General features: G+C 37.0%; 1 protein-coding gene across 18 annotated transcripts in view; it reads left to right on the top strand.

The window, feature by feature from the left end:
- RIMS1 (regulating synaptic membrane exocytosis 1) overlaps nucleotides 1-16,574 on the top strand; it is a 305,213-nt gene that overhangs the window by 279,805 nt on the left and 8,834 nt on the right. The window contains exon 1 of one of the 18 annotated variants that reach the window (XM_071741577.1): nucleotides 1,954-2,010. The exons of 16 other annotated variants lie outside the window; for them this stretch is intronic. The gene's annotated coding sequence lies outside the window, so the exon portion shown is untranslated. Of the gene's footprint in view, nucleotides 1-1,953; nucleotides 2,011-9,102; nucleotides 9,341-16,574 lie in introns of those variants that run through there. One more of the 18 variants, XM_071741575.1, reaches the window with a different exon arrangement.

The raw sequence follows: 16,574 nt of genomic DNA, 5'->3' as shown, positions 1-16,574 counted from the left end.
TCATGCCCAGAAGGAAGGCACAAGGCAGAGCAACCTAGAGAGAGGAGGTCTTAAGAAATGACACAACTGCTGAACTACAAGAAATAGACAATTTCTAGTTCTTGCAGCCTGGCATGTGGTGAGCAAACTGTCACAGCATCTGCACAGCCTTCTCTTGCTGCACGAAGCAAAGTTGAAATTACAAAGGCAAGAGTGCCTTTGGCATGCTTATAGTGAAAATCCCACTCTTAAAATAGGGCATGTTTTGTCATTGGTGTGACTGTCCTAAGTTTTCAGGTGGGTTTTTTTTGTAGGAGATCAGATAATGAGCTTACTGGGATGGAGTAATTCTCTACCTCTTAAGTGGTTTCTCTTATTTGCTCTGCTGATTGTTCAGCACCCATAAGAGAAGGAGTTGGTTGCAGATGTAAAATCAGGGTTTTCTAAGTCTCTGTGTGAAAACTAATCTAGAGATACATATATGTGTGTATGTTCTGTGTTTTTGTGTTGTTTGAGAGAAGGGAGACTTGGAAGGGTTTGAGAAATCCATTGTTTAATTGTCTTAAATGTGATCAAATCAGAAGAAATAAGGAGGGCAGTTTGATGTCTGGTGACCTCTTTAAATACCTAGTTTTTTTCTAATATTTTCTAAGATTTTATCTGATCCATTAAGAAAATGTCATCATCAAAACTAACATTATGTATGGTATGAAACTTATCAATCAAACCTAACACTGAATAACCAAATAGATGGAAATGATACAATGAATTGTTATTTTATTGTAACCTATTAGTTGTGCAATCAGCACAACTGTCCTGATCCAAGCCTTTGATACGTTGTCATCAGTCAAGCAGAATACATAACAGAATTGTCCTGTGATGCCTTGCTTATGATGAAAATGTAAGTACTTTCACCAATAATATTCCTTCTCTTTTTGGCATACTGCTAACAAAAATACTCCTCTTACCTATTATGTGACACTGCCAGTTTCATACAAGCTGGGAACAGGAAAATGCTTTTAGTCTTCAAAGAGCAATCAGAGAGCACAGCAAGCTGCAATGCACTGTTATTCTAGTGCTGCCATGTGTTTGGTGCTGGTACAATGAGCAGTAAATATACTGTCTTAGTTTTACAGGGAGTGGATGACTTTTACACATTAATGCTTTTATTCATACAATGCTTTTTTGATACTCTATTAATATTACTTTTCACATATAATTGCAAATAGTCTATTGCCAAAAGAGAAAAAAAATATTTGGACAACACCAACTTGAGATGTGTTAAAAGTGAGGCAGAGAAGCAGTGAGGGAAATTAAATCACCAATGGATCAATGATTGTTCCCAAAAGGAAGGCTGAATGAAGTCAGTTTAGGGTGACAGATACAACATAACATATCCTGATTTTGTCATTTTTTTTTCTGTGTTCACATGGTTTCACTGCAATATACAACAGAAGCTGTGTGCCATAAAGTATTTTGTAAAACAACTGAGAATTAAATGAAGGGGCAAAATTGAGAATTGAACCTTGATGCATCACAGCATGCCTTCTTTCCTTAAAGACCATCCTTTTTTCAGCAGGGATGCTAATCAACATCTTACATGCACAGGCTGTTTCTCTTCATGAATTGCAGGTTCTATTTGTTTGTGGGATATGCTTATTTTTAAGAAATCAATTGCTCTTGAGAGCTGGGTGCTGAAAAATCTCATTGATCTCAAGGCTTAAGAATTTGGTAACCCTATAAAGACCGTTCTGTTAAATAAAGGGAAGACCTTTTTGTTGGTGATGTTGTCTGAAGATTTCCATGGGGTTCAGGCTTGCAGTAGCAGTCTTTCTACAATCCTAACTGAAGCAGGAACTGCTGTGAATCCTATGTAAACATGTACTGCTGAACTTGGCTTTGTAGTGCAATTTATTTTATGTGCTCTCAATTTATGTTCTGACTTTTATAGCTCATCTCAGACCTATTTAATAGTAGAGATGGTTCTTTGTTCCTTGTGTTGTTGGCAGTCATAGACCTTAAAGCATAACGGTAAGTGCCATTTTCCCATTTTATTGAGGAGCAAACTTGGGGACTGGAAGTGACTTGCTGAAGGTCTCACAGTCTGCAAAAGAGCCAAAACTTCCTAAAAACATATGACCGTAATGACCAGATTAAAAAATATTTGTTAACTGGTTAAACTATTTATGAACACATTACAACAGATGCAATAATTTCATTGAAATGATGCTGGGGAAAAAGACAACCCACAGTGTGTGTGTGTGTGTGTGAGCATGTTTGTGTAGTCTTTAGTTAGGTGTACTGGTTTAAGCAAAGATTCCATTGAGCCTTAAATGTCCAAACATTGAAGTCTGTCTGAATATCACATATATTTAATAATGTTTACAATATAAAGTAGGACAGTGTTAGCTTTCTTGGGATGGGAATCTGTGACTGAAAGCAATATAATGTTTGACCCCTAAAACATGGTATAGTAGGAGTCACCTCTGTGCTGCTGGGAAACAACATGGGGCATACATTCATCCTTGGGTTCATTTAGAATTTTTGTTTCTTGTGTTCTTTTAATGAGAATGTTTCTGTTTGGGGATTTTAACTGAATATTCCACCAGGAAGGACTGGCTTTAAAGAGGAATAAAATAGATTGTGCTCTGTGGTGTAAAATTAGCTAAATGAGCAAGTAGTGGTGCGTTATTTTTTGACATATTTTGACAACAAACTAAATCAGAACTTCACTATAAGAAAATTGCTAAATTCTTTTAATCTGGTTGATCAGTGAAGATACGCATAAAATTTCTGAACAGATCATTAATTACAGTAAAATAATTTTGAACAGATTCATCTATCACAGGGTAGCCTTGGCAATGTATATGTATATGTTTATATTTGCAGCTTGTTGATTGTTCTTTCATCTTATGTTTTGTAGTTCAGGACACAGAACAATGACATTTGTTATTTTACTTGATGGAGCCATGATGGAGTTTCTGTAACAAGATCTTTTTACTAATACTGTTAGTATTTCTACGCAAATAATAGCTTATCACTGTCCTAAGTTATCTTTACAAAATACCTGAAAATACTGTAGTTACCTGCCTTGCTGAATAAGAAGATGGCATGATGAGAGATCATTTAAGTGTACTGAGAGATGATTTAAGTGTATTGTATATTCTGAAGAAAAGCAGACCAGAATTTCGCCCTAATTCTGTGTTGGTGCTTTATTTATTATTGTAACATTGAGGTAAATATATTATAAACTCATGGATTTTAAGTTATATTAGAAGCATAATATTTTATATACATGGTATCCTACTAAAAGGTAATTATAATTATTTCAAATTTTCAGGCATATCGTGCTAGAACAGGATTTTTTGGCAAAGTTGACTTTGGTTTCTAAAGTTCATTATTTTCCTCACTGACGAAATATCATGTTGTCACACTGCAAGCATGTTGGAAGCTTCATTTAACCATGACACATTAGGTATGCAAGTGAGGGTGAGGTGCAGTCCTATGTATATTTCACAGGGAATAATCCCATGTAGATCTGTAAATATGTAGCTAAGCCATAAATGTAAATGAATATTTAAGATCTTAAAAACCACCTGCTCCAGATATGGGTGAAAATAAAACATTCAATAAGACCATGCATCTAGGATATTTTTTTTTTTATTACCCATGTTTTTATGTTTGGTTTGATACAGTCAATGAGCCTGTGTAGTCCAAAGTTCCTCTGAAGATGACAGAAAAATCCATAGAAAAGTTAAGGCCTTAAAATCTTTGTGCATCTTCCCTTTCCCAGTCTGGCATACACAGATTACATTCTTCAAAGAATGGTGTACAATCAAGGGTTAGAAAGATTGCTTTTACTTAAAAATTTCTGCAGAAGAAAACACAAATTGTTCTGAGAACTTTTTTGACTCTATATTGGTAGCTCTTGGCTTGAAATAAATTACTTCAATTTTCCTCTAGAATATGGTCGTGTTGTTAAAAAGTAAATACGTGTTTTAATGCTGAGGAAAAAAAGAGGTACTGTGAATATTCTTTTGGAAACTGTGTGCAATCAGGCACATTGATTGAAAAGATTTATTTTATGAAAGAATTATAAAGTAAAATAATTTTTAGATTTCAGTTACCTTTCAGTGACATTTGCTCTCGTTGCCACTGAAATGCACATCAAAACTCACTTCAAAAGCAATTGGAGGTAGTCTTCATTACATATTTTCAGGGCTGCATCTCCAATGGTTGGGGTAAATCCTGCTACTGCAGTCACCTTTTTAAAAATATCCTCTTTCTAATACTTGTCATGCTAGTTTTGATATTTTTTGCAGGCTAAAGATGGTGTATTTAGTAATATTTAGTAATTTTTCTTATTTAAAGACTCTGAAATGGTTATACTGATTACATATGCTATTTAAACTTTTTGAAAGTCACTCCCACATTGTTTCTTATTCTCTCAGTAGTGGTACCATTTAACTTATCAAGGAACTCCCAAACTTTTCCTTTTGTGATATTTGCATGTTCTCATTGTCATCTTTCATTATGATTTTATTAGAAGCTACCTGTCAACTATTATGTCTGTTCAATCATTACTAGTTCAGGAGGGTAGTAATATCATTTCTATATAAATGAGCCAGGGATTATGTACATTTTATTGCTTCTTCTTTTATCTCCAATATTCCACCATGTTAGATTCTGTTGTGTTCATGGACTTCAAAAATATGATACCTGGTAGAGGCTCTAATAAGCTGTACATTCTCTTAAAAAGTACTTGATAATAGTGAAGCAAGATCATGCTTTGATCATACTTCTTCCCTTATATGATTTTGATTCATATTGTATACAACAATATTTCTTCTGTGCATATATTATGTTTTACCCTTATTTTGGTGATGTCTTACCTGCATAGAATTTACTTGTCTTTCTTTTTACTAGTGTTTTAACTGTCCATTGCTATTTTTATAGCAGCCAGTACTCAATAGCAGCTAACCTCTCACAGTGTGAACCCACCCTGAAAGCAGCACTCTCATTAATGATCATAGTAATCCTGAGCAGTAAATAAAGCTTTATCTGTCAGTTCCAAGAAAAAAAACTGTCTGCAATAATTTGTGTAATATACAGATAATAAGAGATTAGTGCATCTGTTCCAAAGAGCCTGACCTTCAAACCATTAGCTCTGCAAGACTGGAGCACTGTGGTGTAATCCTGCTATGAAAGGCAAGTTTGTTTTACTTTTGTATTTCATGTTCTTCATCTGTGAGCTAATATATATTGAAATCCCTGGAAAGATGTAGTACTTCTTGGCTTGAGTTATTCTATGTTAAGATAGGGACAAAAATTACTGTAAAAGGCAAGTTTCTGTTTAACCAATGGTAAGCCAATGAACAAGAAAATAAGGTTTGTTTATTATATTTTAATTTTGTACCGTGTACTCTGGGAAGCCATCTTTTTATATACTATCTGCAAGTAAATTTAAACTTTGATATTTGTGGTTCAGCCTGGATGATTGATTATTATAGGGGTTTTTGTTTATTTGTTTTTAAAATGTCTATTTGAAAGCTTCCCTGCGTACTGAGCTGTTTGATATTCTGCTGCATGTTCTCATTTTTTTTCAGTGCTGATCTTCATATGCTATTTTTTCTTTCCAGTTTATTTTAAAATGATTTTCATCTTTTCATCCGTGATAGGTTTGTCTGTGCCGTCAGTATCAAAACAGAAAATCCAGTGCTCAGTCTTAGCCTCTGCTTTTGGATAATACAGAAAAAGGAAAATGGACTCTTATATAGTTTTGAAGTATAGGAATTGAATTAGCTTCATGTTGTATTGTAATGTAATGTCTGTTGTTAGCATACATGGACCAACATTTGCAGATACTGTATTCCTTCAAGAAAAGTACATTTGATCATTGAACTTACTAATATGCCTGCACCATTACATGTAAAATTGTAGTTCAAGTAACTCGGTGTTGTAGTTGGCATAGCAGTTTGGAAGTGTTTTGAGTTCAGAAATAACAAGAAGCTTGGGGGAAAGTTACTTTTTTCTATAGAGATAGGGAGTATCAGCACCGCTTCATTTTCTTTTTCCATCTCATCCTACCTTGTGTTTGAAAGGGCTTTAAAATGTGGCAAACACTTGCTGTCTGCTTGAATACATTGGCTGTAATTCAGAAGTTCTCAATATTCATTTTTAATATATGGCTAATTCTCCCTTGTTCTTATATTTTTCATTGCTTTTTATTGTATTTGTACCAGATAATTTTACATGAGAAATGTAAACAGCCAATAGCCAATAGTTGCAATAAAGAAATCTTGCTTTGCAATGAAAAGTTAGCAGAGAAAATAGAGAAAACACAGAACAACTGTTCCTGCACTGCTACCCTTTCTGCCTGGTGTCTCTTGACTGTTGTCTCATCTCCTTTGCCTTTGAGAAAGGCAACGCCTTTCTCAGCAGGGTTTGCAATCCTAAAAGGAGAGATGAGGAGAATGAAAAATGAGCAGCCATAAAAAAAACCTGTAAAAATAACCTGAATTCATGTTTACTGCAAAAGGCAAGGTGTCAGAAAATCCTGCTCTCTCACATCTCTCCCTATCTTGCACAGTAATCTAAGTAGTACTGATGCTGTGGTACATTTTTGTGCTGGTGTCAGTTTGCAGCACAGTTGAACCTTTATGTCTTGTCAGTAGTCTTTTCTTCAGTGCATATTTGATAATGGACATAAACCAGCAATATTGGATGCAAACTTCATAATTTTGCAGCAGAGCTATGCCAGAGCATTCATTTGGGCAGGTTGGGTGAACAATCTGTCTCTAAACTGGGTCTTTGTGTACAGTCATCCACTTTCAATTGTATAAACACAAAGGGGAAAATGACATCTTACAGTTGTGATGTTTATCTAGCACAGATGTTTATCTAGCACAGATCCACTGTGTAAGACCACAGGTGTTTTTACATACTGACTGCTGTAACTAATGTAGACCAGCATGAACCTAATGCCACAAAGAGCTCTTTTAAAGTAGAAACATTCAGCGGCTGTCTCACTCACTACTTACCTGTCTTAACTTCTACTATGGATAAAAAGCTGATTAAAAAGATGAATTTGGCACCAGGACCAGCATTAAGTGGATTTGAGCTGACCAAAAGGAGGAGCCTCTTCTGAATTTTTAGCCTCTGTTCTCGACCTGAGCTGGCCTCAGCTGTAAGGAGGGTGGGCACTTGTGTCATCAAAACACATTTGGCTTGGAACTTTGTCAAGTCACATTTAAAACTGTATTAAAAAATAATGCCAAAGAACTTCAAAAGCAGAGTAAACCTTAACATGCTTTGTCTCAAGGAGAGCACAGCTGCATTTTACTAAAGCTGAAATTTCCCTGGGATCACTGATGATGGTACAAGGTATGTCAGTGCAAACAAGGTTGCAAAAAACAACACACAGATTTTTGTCTAGGAATGTAGAAAGTTTAAATGAAAGTTTGTTCTAGGGTACAGTACTTTGGAGATTGCCCAGAATAATTTATGCTGTAGAGTCCAACGCTAATATTTCAGGAGGCAAATGAGCTCAAATTTGCTCTTTCTGTGGTGGAGGAATAAGCCAAGGTTTTGTTCAGCTTTTCTCTTACAGATCCAGAAGAGCAGGTCAAAGAGTTATAATCCTGGAATGTGACTTTGGTCATACAAATATACAGAATGATTTTTCCTGGGACTAGGAGAAACAGCATAAAGGAAGAAAGGCTGTGGCCAAAGTGGGGGCTTTCTGGGAGCTTATGGCATGAAAGCCTTCCCTCCGTGAAATTTTATTGAAATTTTAAACCTCTTTTGAGTTTTTCTGAGCAAGAGCCTGAGTAGAAGGGAACTTCTGTTCTGTTGCCATAAGTGCAGCACTTTGTGTACAACTGCTCAACGTGGCAGCTTGCTCTGAGAGCCTTTGCCATGCAGATGCTGGAGGGATGTCTTGGGAGGGTGATGTGCACACATTAGCAGCTACCAGCATCAGCTTTGGCTTCTTACCTTGGCACTGTACCAACCTGTGGAAGATAAATCTTTGTCTCATTGTACATATTTCCCAGAGAGGTGATGAGCCACTGTCTTCTGGTGTTCTGAACTTCATTTCTAAATGCATACCTCAGAGCAAGAAGACACAAGTTACTGTAACCATTGCACTATGTGGGAAGTTTGTGCCAATAAAATAGGTGGAGCTTTCTGCACATGTGTGACTCCCGAGGAGTATTTTTGTTAGTCATCTATACAGTATTGCAATCAAAATTCCTGTTATATGTTTCTTATCTGAAATGGACAATATAATTTGTGGCATTTTTCTCATTAATCATTTTACATTTTAATACAATACTTTAAATAACAAGGGCTTCACCATAATCTGAAGATCCACTGGAGAGAAATTTAGTGCATGCAGTGTCTTCCATTTTTTTCACATTATAATTCTTTTTTTAAATAGTTTGCTTCTTTTTGTTTGCCAAATGCTGAGTCATGTCATTTCTCCTTTCTGTGTTTAACCAACGTGATATCAAAATTCACTGTGTATATTTGACTGGGTACCTCCTTTCTTTGTAAAAGAGAATGAGAGAAACCACTTGGGTCCCCACCATGAACAAGAAAGAATGAGCAATTTGACATGGAAATAACCATATGACAAAATCCATTTTCTCAAAGTGAATTTTAAAGAAAGGAAAAAATCAGTAATGAAGTTCAGTTTTCAAAATGCACATGGACACTTTGAAGGAGGCAGTGAAACTTTAACTCTGGTATGTTCAAGTCCCTCTAGGACAATAACATCATTAAAACTTTGCTGTGTTGTAACTCTAATTTAGTTTTTAAAGCTAATTTGATGCTTTCTCAGCTTTTCAGTCTTTCAGATGGTTTGGTACTGAAATTCATACAGAATGAGTAAAAATCACCAGGATAGAGAAATATGTTTCTGGGTTTATCTGAATCTCCTCATCCAGTTCTGAACAGCAGCGTTAAAAAAATCCATCAAACAAGGTTGCCAAGAATATTTTGTGCTCTTCTGTACTTGCACATCACTAGAAAATACACTGCTGACTGAATTTTTTAACCTTTTGGCAGTGTATTATGAAGTGCTAGCTGGCAGGTAGCTCAGTACTTTTTCACTGCAAGGCCCTATAATGTAATCAGAGTTGTAAAAGGAACTTGTGAGTGAAGCGACTTGATCATTCCTCACAGAGCTCTGGTGCCAAGTGGTCACAGGAGAACGAGGGAGAGGCAACGCCAGGACCCCAGAGATTTATTCCACCCAGAAACAGGACGGGATATTTAAACAAAGGTGAAGCTTCTTTAGGTGCTGGCTGCTTGCTAAGGATTATACTGTGGCTGATGTTTAATTTTGCTTAAAACAGAGGTAAGCCTGTATTTTCTGTGTGTTACTGTGCCGAGCCTCAGCGTTAGGCTGATGTAGCCGTGTGTGTGAGTCTGGGGTTTTAACTTTGCAATGCAGCAGTCACTGAGGACAAACCTGTCTCAGGGTGATATTCCCTTGAGCTGATACACTAGAAATTCTGTCTAAAGGCAGGTTAGTAACATTCCTAAAGCAAAATGTAATACTCACCTGGAGGTGCTGGCAGTGGTGAAATAAAACTTGAAGGGGTTGGAAGTTGCATTCCGAACAAATAAAACTACAGAAAAAGTACAGAATAATTTGATCGATTAGCAGCATGTAATTGTTGTGAGAAAAAGGAGAGGAATCTTTCTGAAGCTGTAATGTCTCCTGATTAGTAAGCAGTGCTGGTAAATTAGGGCTCAGTTATAATTCAGAAACTTTTCAACTGTGCAAAAAGGCATGTAGCATCTTTTTCCCAGAAGATTAACCATTGATTTCAACAGTATTTATATTTATAGCTTTAATGGAAATTATTAAAAGAAATAGACTTTGGGTTGCCATTATGTACATTACACAGTTCTTGGGACATTTCTTTGGAGACACATAGTAATAATAAGTTTTTTCTATTAGTGATGTCTTGTAAATTTTCTTATATTCTGCTCTCTTCTGCAGTACAGTTTTGTTTTTCCCCTCCAGTATTTTAAGTGGTAGCTGTGTCCTAGCACCCTTTCAGGGGTCAAATGTTATCTCTTTTCTGAGCGTTGGGTGGTTATAAAGAATGTTGTAATGTAATGCTGTGTTTTGCTGTAAAAATGTCACTGTTGAAGTGCCAACAGCTCTTCTGAGCTTCTTTTTTCATTCTCTCTCACTTCTCTTTCTCACTTGGCAAAAGAAGCTAAGTGTATATGAAAAAATGAGTGCTTGAAATTTTATAAACTGTTTATATAGTAAATAATCTGTTGGAAACTTGACTTTGTTACTAATTGAATTTTACTGAAATACACTTTAAGAATTGAAGAACGAGGCGTGCATACCTATTACCATTTTAATCAACATATTCTGCTGTTATAGAGCTCTGCATATGTGTGAACAAGGTAAATAAGATGCTGTTATTTCTGTAAGTTTATAAAGTGTATTTAGCACAAACCCAGCAGTAAAAATTTGTTACCGTACATCATCCCTGATTGCCTCATTTTGGCTGACACACAGTGGCTCATTTTAGTTCATTGAAAGTATGTGGACAAAACTATTGAGGTAAAAATCTTTGGACACAAAATGCCAGTAATTTCAGAAGCCATGAATTAACTTCTGACCAGATAACCTTCATTTTCCTTATGTCCTGGTTAGACATGGGTTTTCTTACCTGACATGGGAAAAGCATGGGTATCAGGATTATCATACAAAACGTTTGTCTTTACTTTTTATTTATTTATTTAGTAAATATACCTAAGAACTTCTTAAGGAGATAAGATTTGTAAAAGTGATTGCTCAAAGTTTGGAGTCTATTGTTTTTGTAGTAAATAATGGCATGATTTTCACGTCCTTGTTACTTTTGTTTAATGTAAGCAGTTCTTGTAATTTCTTCTCAAAGTACTACTTCAGCTTCACAGAAGTCAATAGAAACTGTTGGATAAGAGCAGAGTGCTAAGAGTCTGAGTTTGTAAGTTTACTTTTCAATACATAACAGAATCAAAATTTGAGATTCTGTAGTACACCAGATAAAACATCAAAGCATTATTACAACTGTTTAAAGCACTTTGGTGAAGTTTACCTTTATTAGGATTGGTGGGGTTTTCTTCCTTTGTCTCTAAAGAGGTAATAAAAATAAATACTGTGTATATTAATGGACTAACTGCTCTGTCTGATTTGCATTGTCTGAAAATGTTTATTGGGAATCAAATTGCTGTGCTAGGTGAATGTGTGAATTTAGAAATATAGTTATGGGGTACATTTTTTTTTCCAGACTCTGGGAAAAAAATGTAATCTTGATTAATTATCCGAGCTAAAAAGGTAAATAATTTTCTAAAAGCTATTGTTACTTAGAACAGTGTAAATGTTGTTTGTGGATTTGTTTTAATAAATGTAAATGGGAGAAAGTGCATGATGTTTTATATTCGGATTCTGAACCTCAGGATCTACCACCACAGAAGAGAAAAAGCATTCTCCTTTCTTCAGACATGTTGTGTGATTGTTGAAGGAAATATTTAGAAGACTATTAATGCAATATTTTAGATGACTTTTGATAACACCAATATATATTCAGAAGGGTAAACAGAATAAACAGACTCAAAAACATTGAAGTATTGCAGGATATAAAGTCTAGGAAACAGTTATATTTTACAGTCGTATTTTTTACTGTTTATCTTCTGTCCCTGATCATTGTGTGCTTTCAGGTTTTGCTCTCAACCTAATACTGAATTCGTCTGTGAGATGTACATATGTAAAAGAAAGAAAGGCTGTTCGAATTATTTCTTCTTTTCTTTCTCTGTTTTCTGACTACAAGCCAAAGGGCACTTTGTCAAGTCATGTGGAAACATATTTCATTGTTGTTTAAAAATGCTACATGCATCATGGTGGGATGCTGCAGAACTGTTAATTCATCAGTTCTCCAAGCAGACAATTTTGCATTTGTAAAAACAGTAAAGCATCAGAAAAGACCAGAAGGAAATGTGCCTCTTGGCTTTTTTTTTCTATATCTCCTTGAATTCAGAATGACACTTACTATTCCAATTGGCTTAATCTTGTTGGTGTCTCAAACAGTCACTGTGCAAACCAACAATATGGTCACAGTCCTGCCGGGTTTCAGTCAGAGCTGGCTTGGACCTGTAGTAGTTTCAGGCCTTCTTGGGATGCATGAGCATGCTTAATACCATGAATAATTTGCCCTTGAGTCATGCAAAGGCAATGAATATTGGTAACATTCTTACTATCCCTTTCACTAGTGGATTTAGCAGGTATAGACTTTGTTCTCTGGAGCATTCTTTTAAACCAGTCACAGATTTTCAATGCCATGTACCCAGGTGCTGTATGGGTGTAAATTTCCTTCCTTTTTTTTTTTTTTTTGGTGCTAGCCAGCTAGTTGCCTTCAGGTATGATTTCTGGGCAATGCTTGCTCCAGGGATCACCCCCTGTAGGCAGTATACAGAAGACCATATCAGGATTCATGTCTTCTGCCCTACAGAGGTCTCTGACACCATCTGATTCACTAAGTTCATACACGTTTGTGTCCTTGCATATTCTTGTTCATCTTGACCTGTTCTCAGGGCAGGTAATAGACAAAAAAAAGCTTTACTCCAGATGGGCATGGTACAGCCCTACTCATTATTTGGGACTTACACTACTGAAGCAAGAGTGAAATGTAATAATTGTCTCCAGGCACCACACAGAGCCCAGGGGGAAGGCTGGTAGACCAATGGTGATGCCATGTGCACTCCTGCCTTTGCTAAGGGTAGACATGGTAGATAAGTGCCATTTTGGACACTTTTTCCTAGCATTGTACCATCTGAATTGGTTGCCTTTAGCGAGGTAAAGCTGGCCTTGAAGTATCTCGAGTAGGTGCTTTAATTCTATAGATTCTATCACTGCTCCTTACTGCTAATGAAGTTCTGTCATCAATAGCATTTTGCTCCAGGCTGCTGTACTTGGAGATGTGAAGGAACTGTAGGAGTAAGGTATGCATCAATCTCATTGGTATTTTGTGCAAATGTAGGTGCATACACTAACAAGCTTGGGTTTGGCTCTTCAGCATTACTTAGATCAGGATCTCCCTTCATTTACTTTTCTCTGAGCAAACCAAAGGCAGGGAGTGGTTTCTTGTCAAACCAAAAGATAATCACTGCAGCGTGTATTTCTAACAGGTAGACTGAAATAACACATTGCACATACTCACTGGTGTGTTGCAGCAAGGGTGCTGCAACAAGGCTGCTGATGACTTGCAGAATGCTTACAAACTGTTGCATATTTTGTGGCTGCAGGTGGCTGCTTTATGTTCCTCTTGTATTGGTATTATATCTGCAAAAATTGCTCTGTACCTGTTAAATTGTTTGTCAAGATACAATGCACACAGAAAGCCTTGACATAGCAGACAGAAGCATACAGACCATTTTGGAGTAAATTTTGCCCCTAAATGGTATTGGGTATAGAGAGTTTATCTTTGGTCTGCATGATGAATATAGTGTAATTTACACAGTGCAGGCAAATAGCTGTAACGTATTATAAAATGTAATTGTACATATCAAACTAATAAAAATAAGTAGCAGGACCAAGCATTCTCGAATGACAGCTCAGACAAGAGTAGAAAATCTTCTCAATACATCACAGCATAGATATTGAACTTAAATATTTTATAAACTTGTACTGTTCATATAAAGAGAGTGTTCCAAAGATAAATACAGAACTGCTAGATTAAAAGTAATACAAGGTAAAAATGAAAGTTTTAAAAACCCCTGCATTATCAAGAGCAGCAGAAACACTGGTAGGTGCTCAGATCCTGTATTTCCTTGTGCAGTCCAGGCAGGACTGGAAGTTGCACCCCAGGGTGACTTTGTGCTGCCTGGGTGCCTCTAGAACTAAGAGCAGTTCCCAACTCAGCTGTATGATAACCACCTCCCTCCCTTGCAGAACAAGATGTTGCTGAGAAGTTTATGGAAGTACCCCAACAAGATACTAATTACTTTTTCTGCCATCACTGGAGGGGAAAAAATTATATGCATAACTGACCAAGGTGAAAACTTCTAGAACTTGTACAGTGTGTGTTCTGGCTCTTAGTCATGGGCAAAAGCAATTGGCATTATGCACTAAAAGTCTTGATGTATTTTCCTATTCTGTCTTGGGTTACTTTTATGTTACATTTCTGACTGTATGGCAGAATATTAAGACTGAAGTTATAAAATGAAATATGCAGGAAAACTCTGTCGTTTTTCCAGGAAACACTGTGGATATTAAAAGCAGTTACAAGAGGAGGCAAGAGAATTTTTTTTAATGTTAACCTGAAAAAAATGTTGGGGGAAAAAAAAAAAAAAAAAAAAAGGTGGGATTCAGCACAGTGAGACAGAGAACAGTGGCTTTTAAAGTATTTGGAAAAAGCCAGCCTGTTATTTGCAGACTTGCTTAAGGCCAGGCACAAGAAACCTACTTCCTTTTGGAACAAAGAACTATGTCTGAGCAGCAACATGAATGTTACCCATGGCAGTATAAAAGTACTTATATTTTCAGTCTCTAGTGTGGCTCAAAGCTAAAAATATTAATTTCTCTAATGTAGTCATTGGACAGTGATCATTTCTTCATTACGCTTTCCCAACAGTCTGGGTCTAATCCCTAAGTTTCAGCATCCACTGTGTTGTCCAGGTGTCCAGAGAAACATCTCTTTCCCAGTTTGTGCCCAGGTCATGATGATCTTGTGTGTCTCAACACTTCCATTTCCTGTGCTGTGAATACTCCTAGGCAATCCTATTCAGGTGCCCACATTTCTGGCTCTACCGTATCATGGCCTTCCAGTCATGCTGCCTGATCTGGATGGCTCCAGAAAAGAAGGGAAGGTTTAAACTACATAATCTCACCTGCTTCGTGGGGGCAGATGGAAACAGAGGCACTTGCAGACAGATCCCAGCTAAAGAGAGAGAGGCACAAAACAACATGGCTGGCAAATTTGTAGCTACTGAAAATGTGAGAATTCTGCTTTGGTGCAGGGCTCTGCATGTGGGTTATACTTACCAGGCTGCCTTTTGATTTATTTTGGATGCTTATCTTACCTTTTGGCATTGATACTCTGGACACACCATGTATTTTCAGAGTTAAATCTCGGGTCCAAAATGTAGCATTTGATTATCTACACAGAGAGTCACTGACATTCCAGGAAATACCTTCCACAGCCACTTGCTTTAAGAGTGGAGCCTGGTCTGCCTGGTGTACTTTGTCTGACCCAGTCTACCTCATGTTCAGCAGCATGGAGTAACGTGGTTTCTTTCAGCTGACCAAGGTCTGGGAATATGGATGAGTTGCAGTGGCCCACAGCAAAACGTGAGCTTTTAGCTTCAGAAAGGAGTAAAGGATCTGTGGAAGCAGCTGCTTTCTTACACTCGGATGCATTTGTTTCATCAGTCCTGGGTGGCCACAGGGAAATGGCCCTCAGGTCCAGAAGGCTTGAGTGGAAAGCCATGGCCCCTTTGGCTGTGTCACTGTCTCTTCTCAGATCAATGTAAGGATTATTTCTTTTATGCTTTGGCAATGTTTGATGTCTCTCTGCTGACTCCAAAGAGGTTACTGTGAGAGCTACTGGAGATTTCTTCCTGCCCTCCACCTGCTCTACAGATGACAAGAGCAAGGGCCATCTCTGCATCTCTGCAGCATGAGGTAACCCTGAGCAACGAGCAGGCTATGTGGAGGCTACCAAAGCCACAACTTTTATGTGAAGAAATATCAAGATCTGTCAGCTTCAAACACCAGCAATACCCATGTGAGACAGAAAAGTGAAGATTTTTTTCAGAGCAATTCAATCTCCAATACAGGTGGAAATGGAAGAAACATTCACTTTTTCTGATGCTCTTCTGAGTGGACTATGGAGCAGACTATGAAAAGGAAGCAAAGACTCTGCAGACAGTGAATAAAGAGGCACCAAAATGAAGGGGCAAATGCAGGAGGATGGTTTTTGCATGCACTGATGTGAAACATTGTCAAATCTACTGCTTCCTGAGAGAAAGTAATGTCACTTATTTAATGACAGGCTGAAGTAAATGAAGTAAAGTTTCCTTTGTAAACACTGAGTTTGAAGTCAACACACACTATTTTATCACATAGAGAACTGGGTGAAAGTATTTCAGTTAAAGGTCTTTGAGAATGAGTATTGTCATTTGGAAGCATAGTTTTTGCCATGCAGCAGCAGAATTCATTGTAGATGAACAATTGCACCTTCAGTGCAGAAGCATCACTGTAAAGGACTGGAAGCTCTTCTTGCTCAAGGGTAAACCAAAACCTTCCAGGTCGAATTCAGATTGCATTTTAAAGAATGTGTGATGGAAGCTTTTTGAAATAAATCAGATCTTTAAAAAAAATCCACAAAATTTACATTATTCTCTAGTGTTTCGTTGCAAACCTAAACTCTCCAAAGTCTTCCACATGGACTCTCCAGAGTGTTAATACTACTTAAGAAGTGCTGAGATCTCATTGTTTACATTGAACAATGTGGTGAAAACTAAGATGTTGCTGGGTCAGAGCACATAATTATATTTTTGATATTAAATATTTCACTACCTAACAT

Source organism: Heliangelus exortis, chromosome 3, assembly GCF_036169615.1.
Source record: "Heliangelus exortis chromosome 3, bHelExo1.hap1, whole genome shotgun sequence".
NCBI lineage: Eukaryota > Metazoa > Chordata > Aves > Apodiformes > Trochilidae > Heliangelus > Heliangelus exortis.
This window is presented reverse-complemented; position numbering and strand designations above follow the sequence as displayed.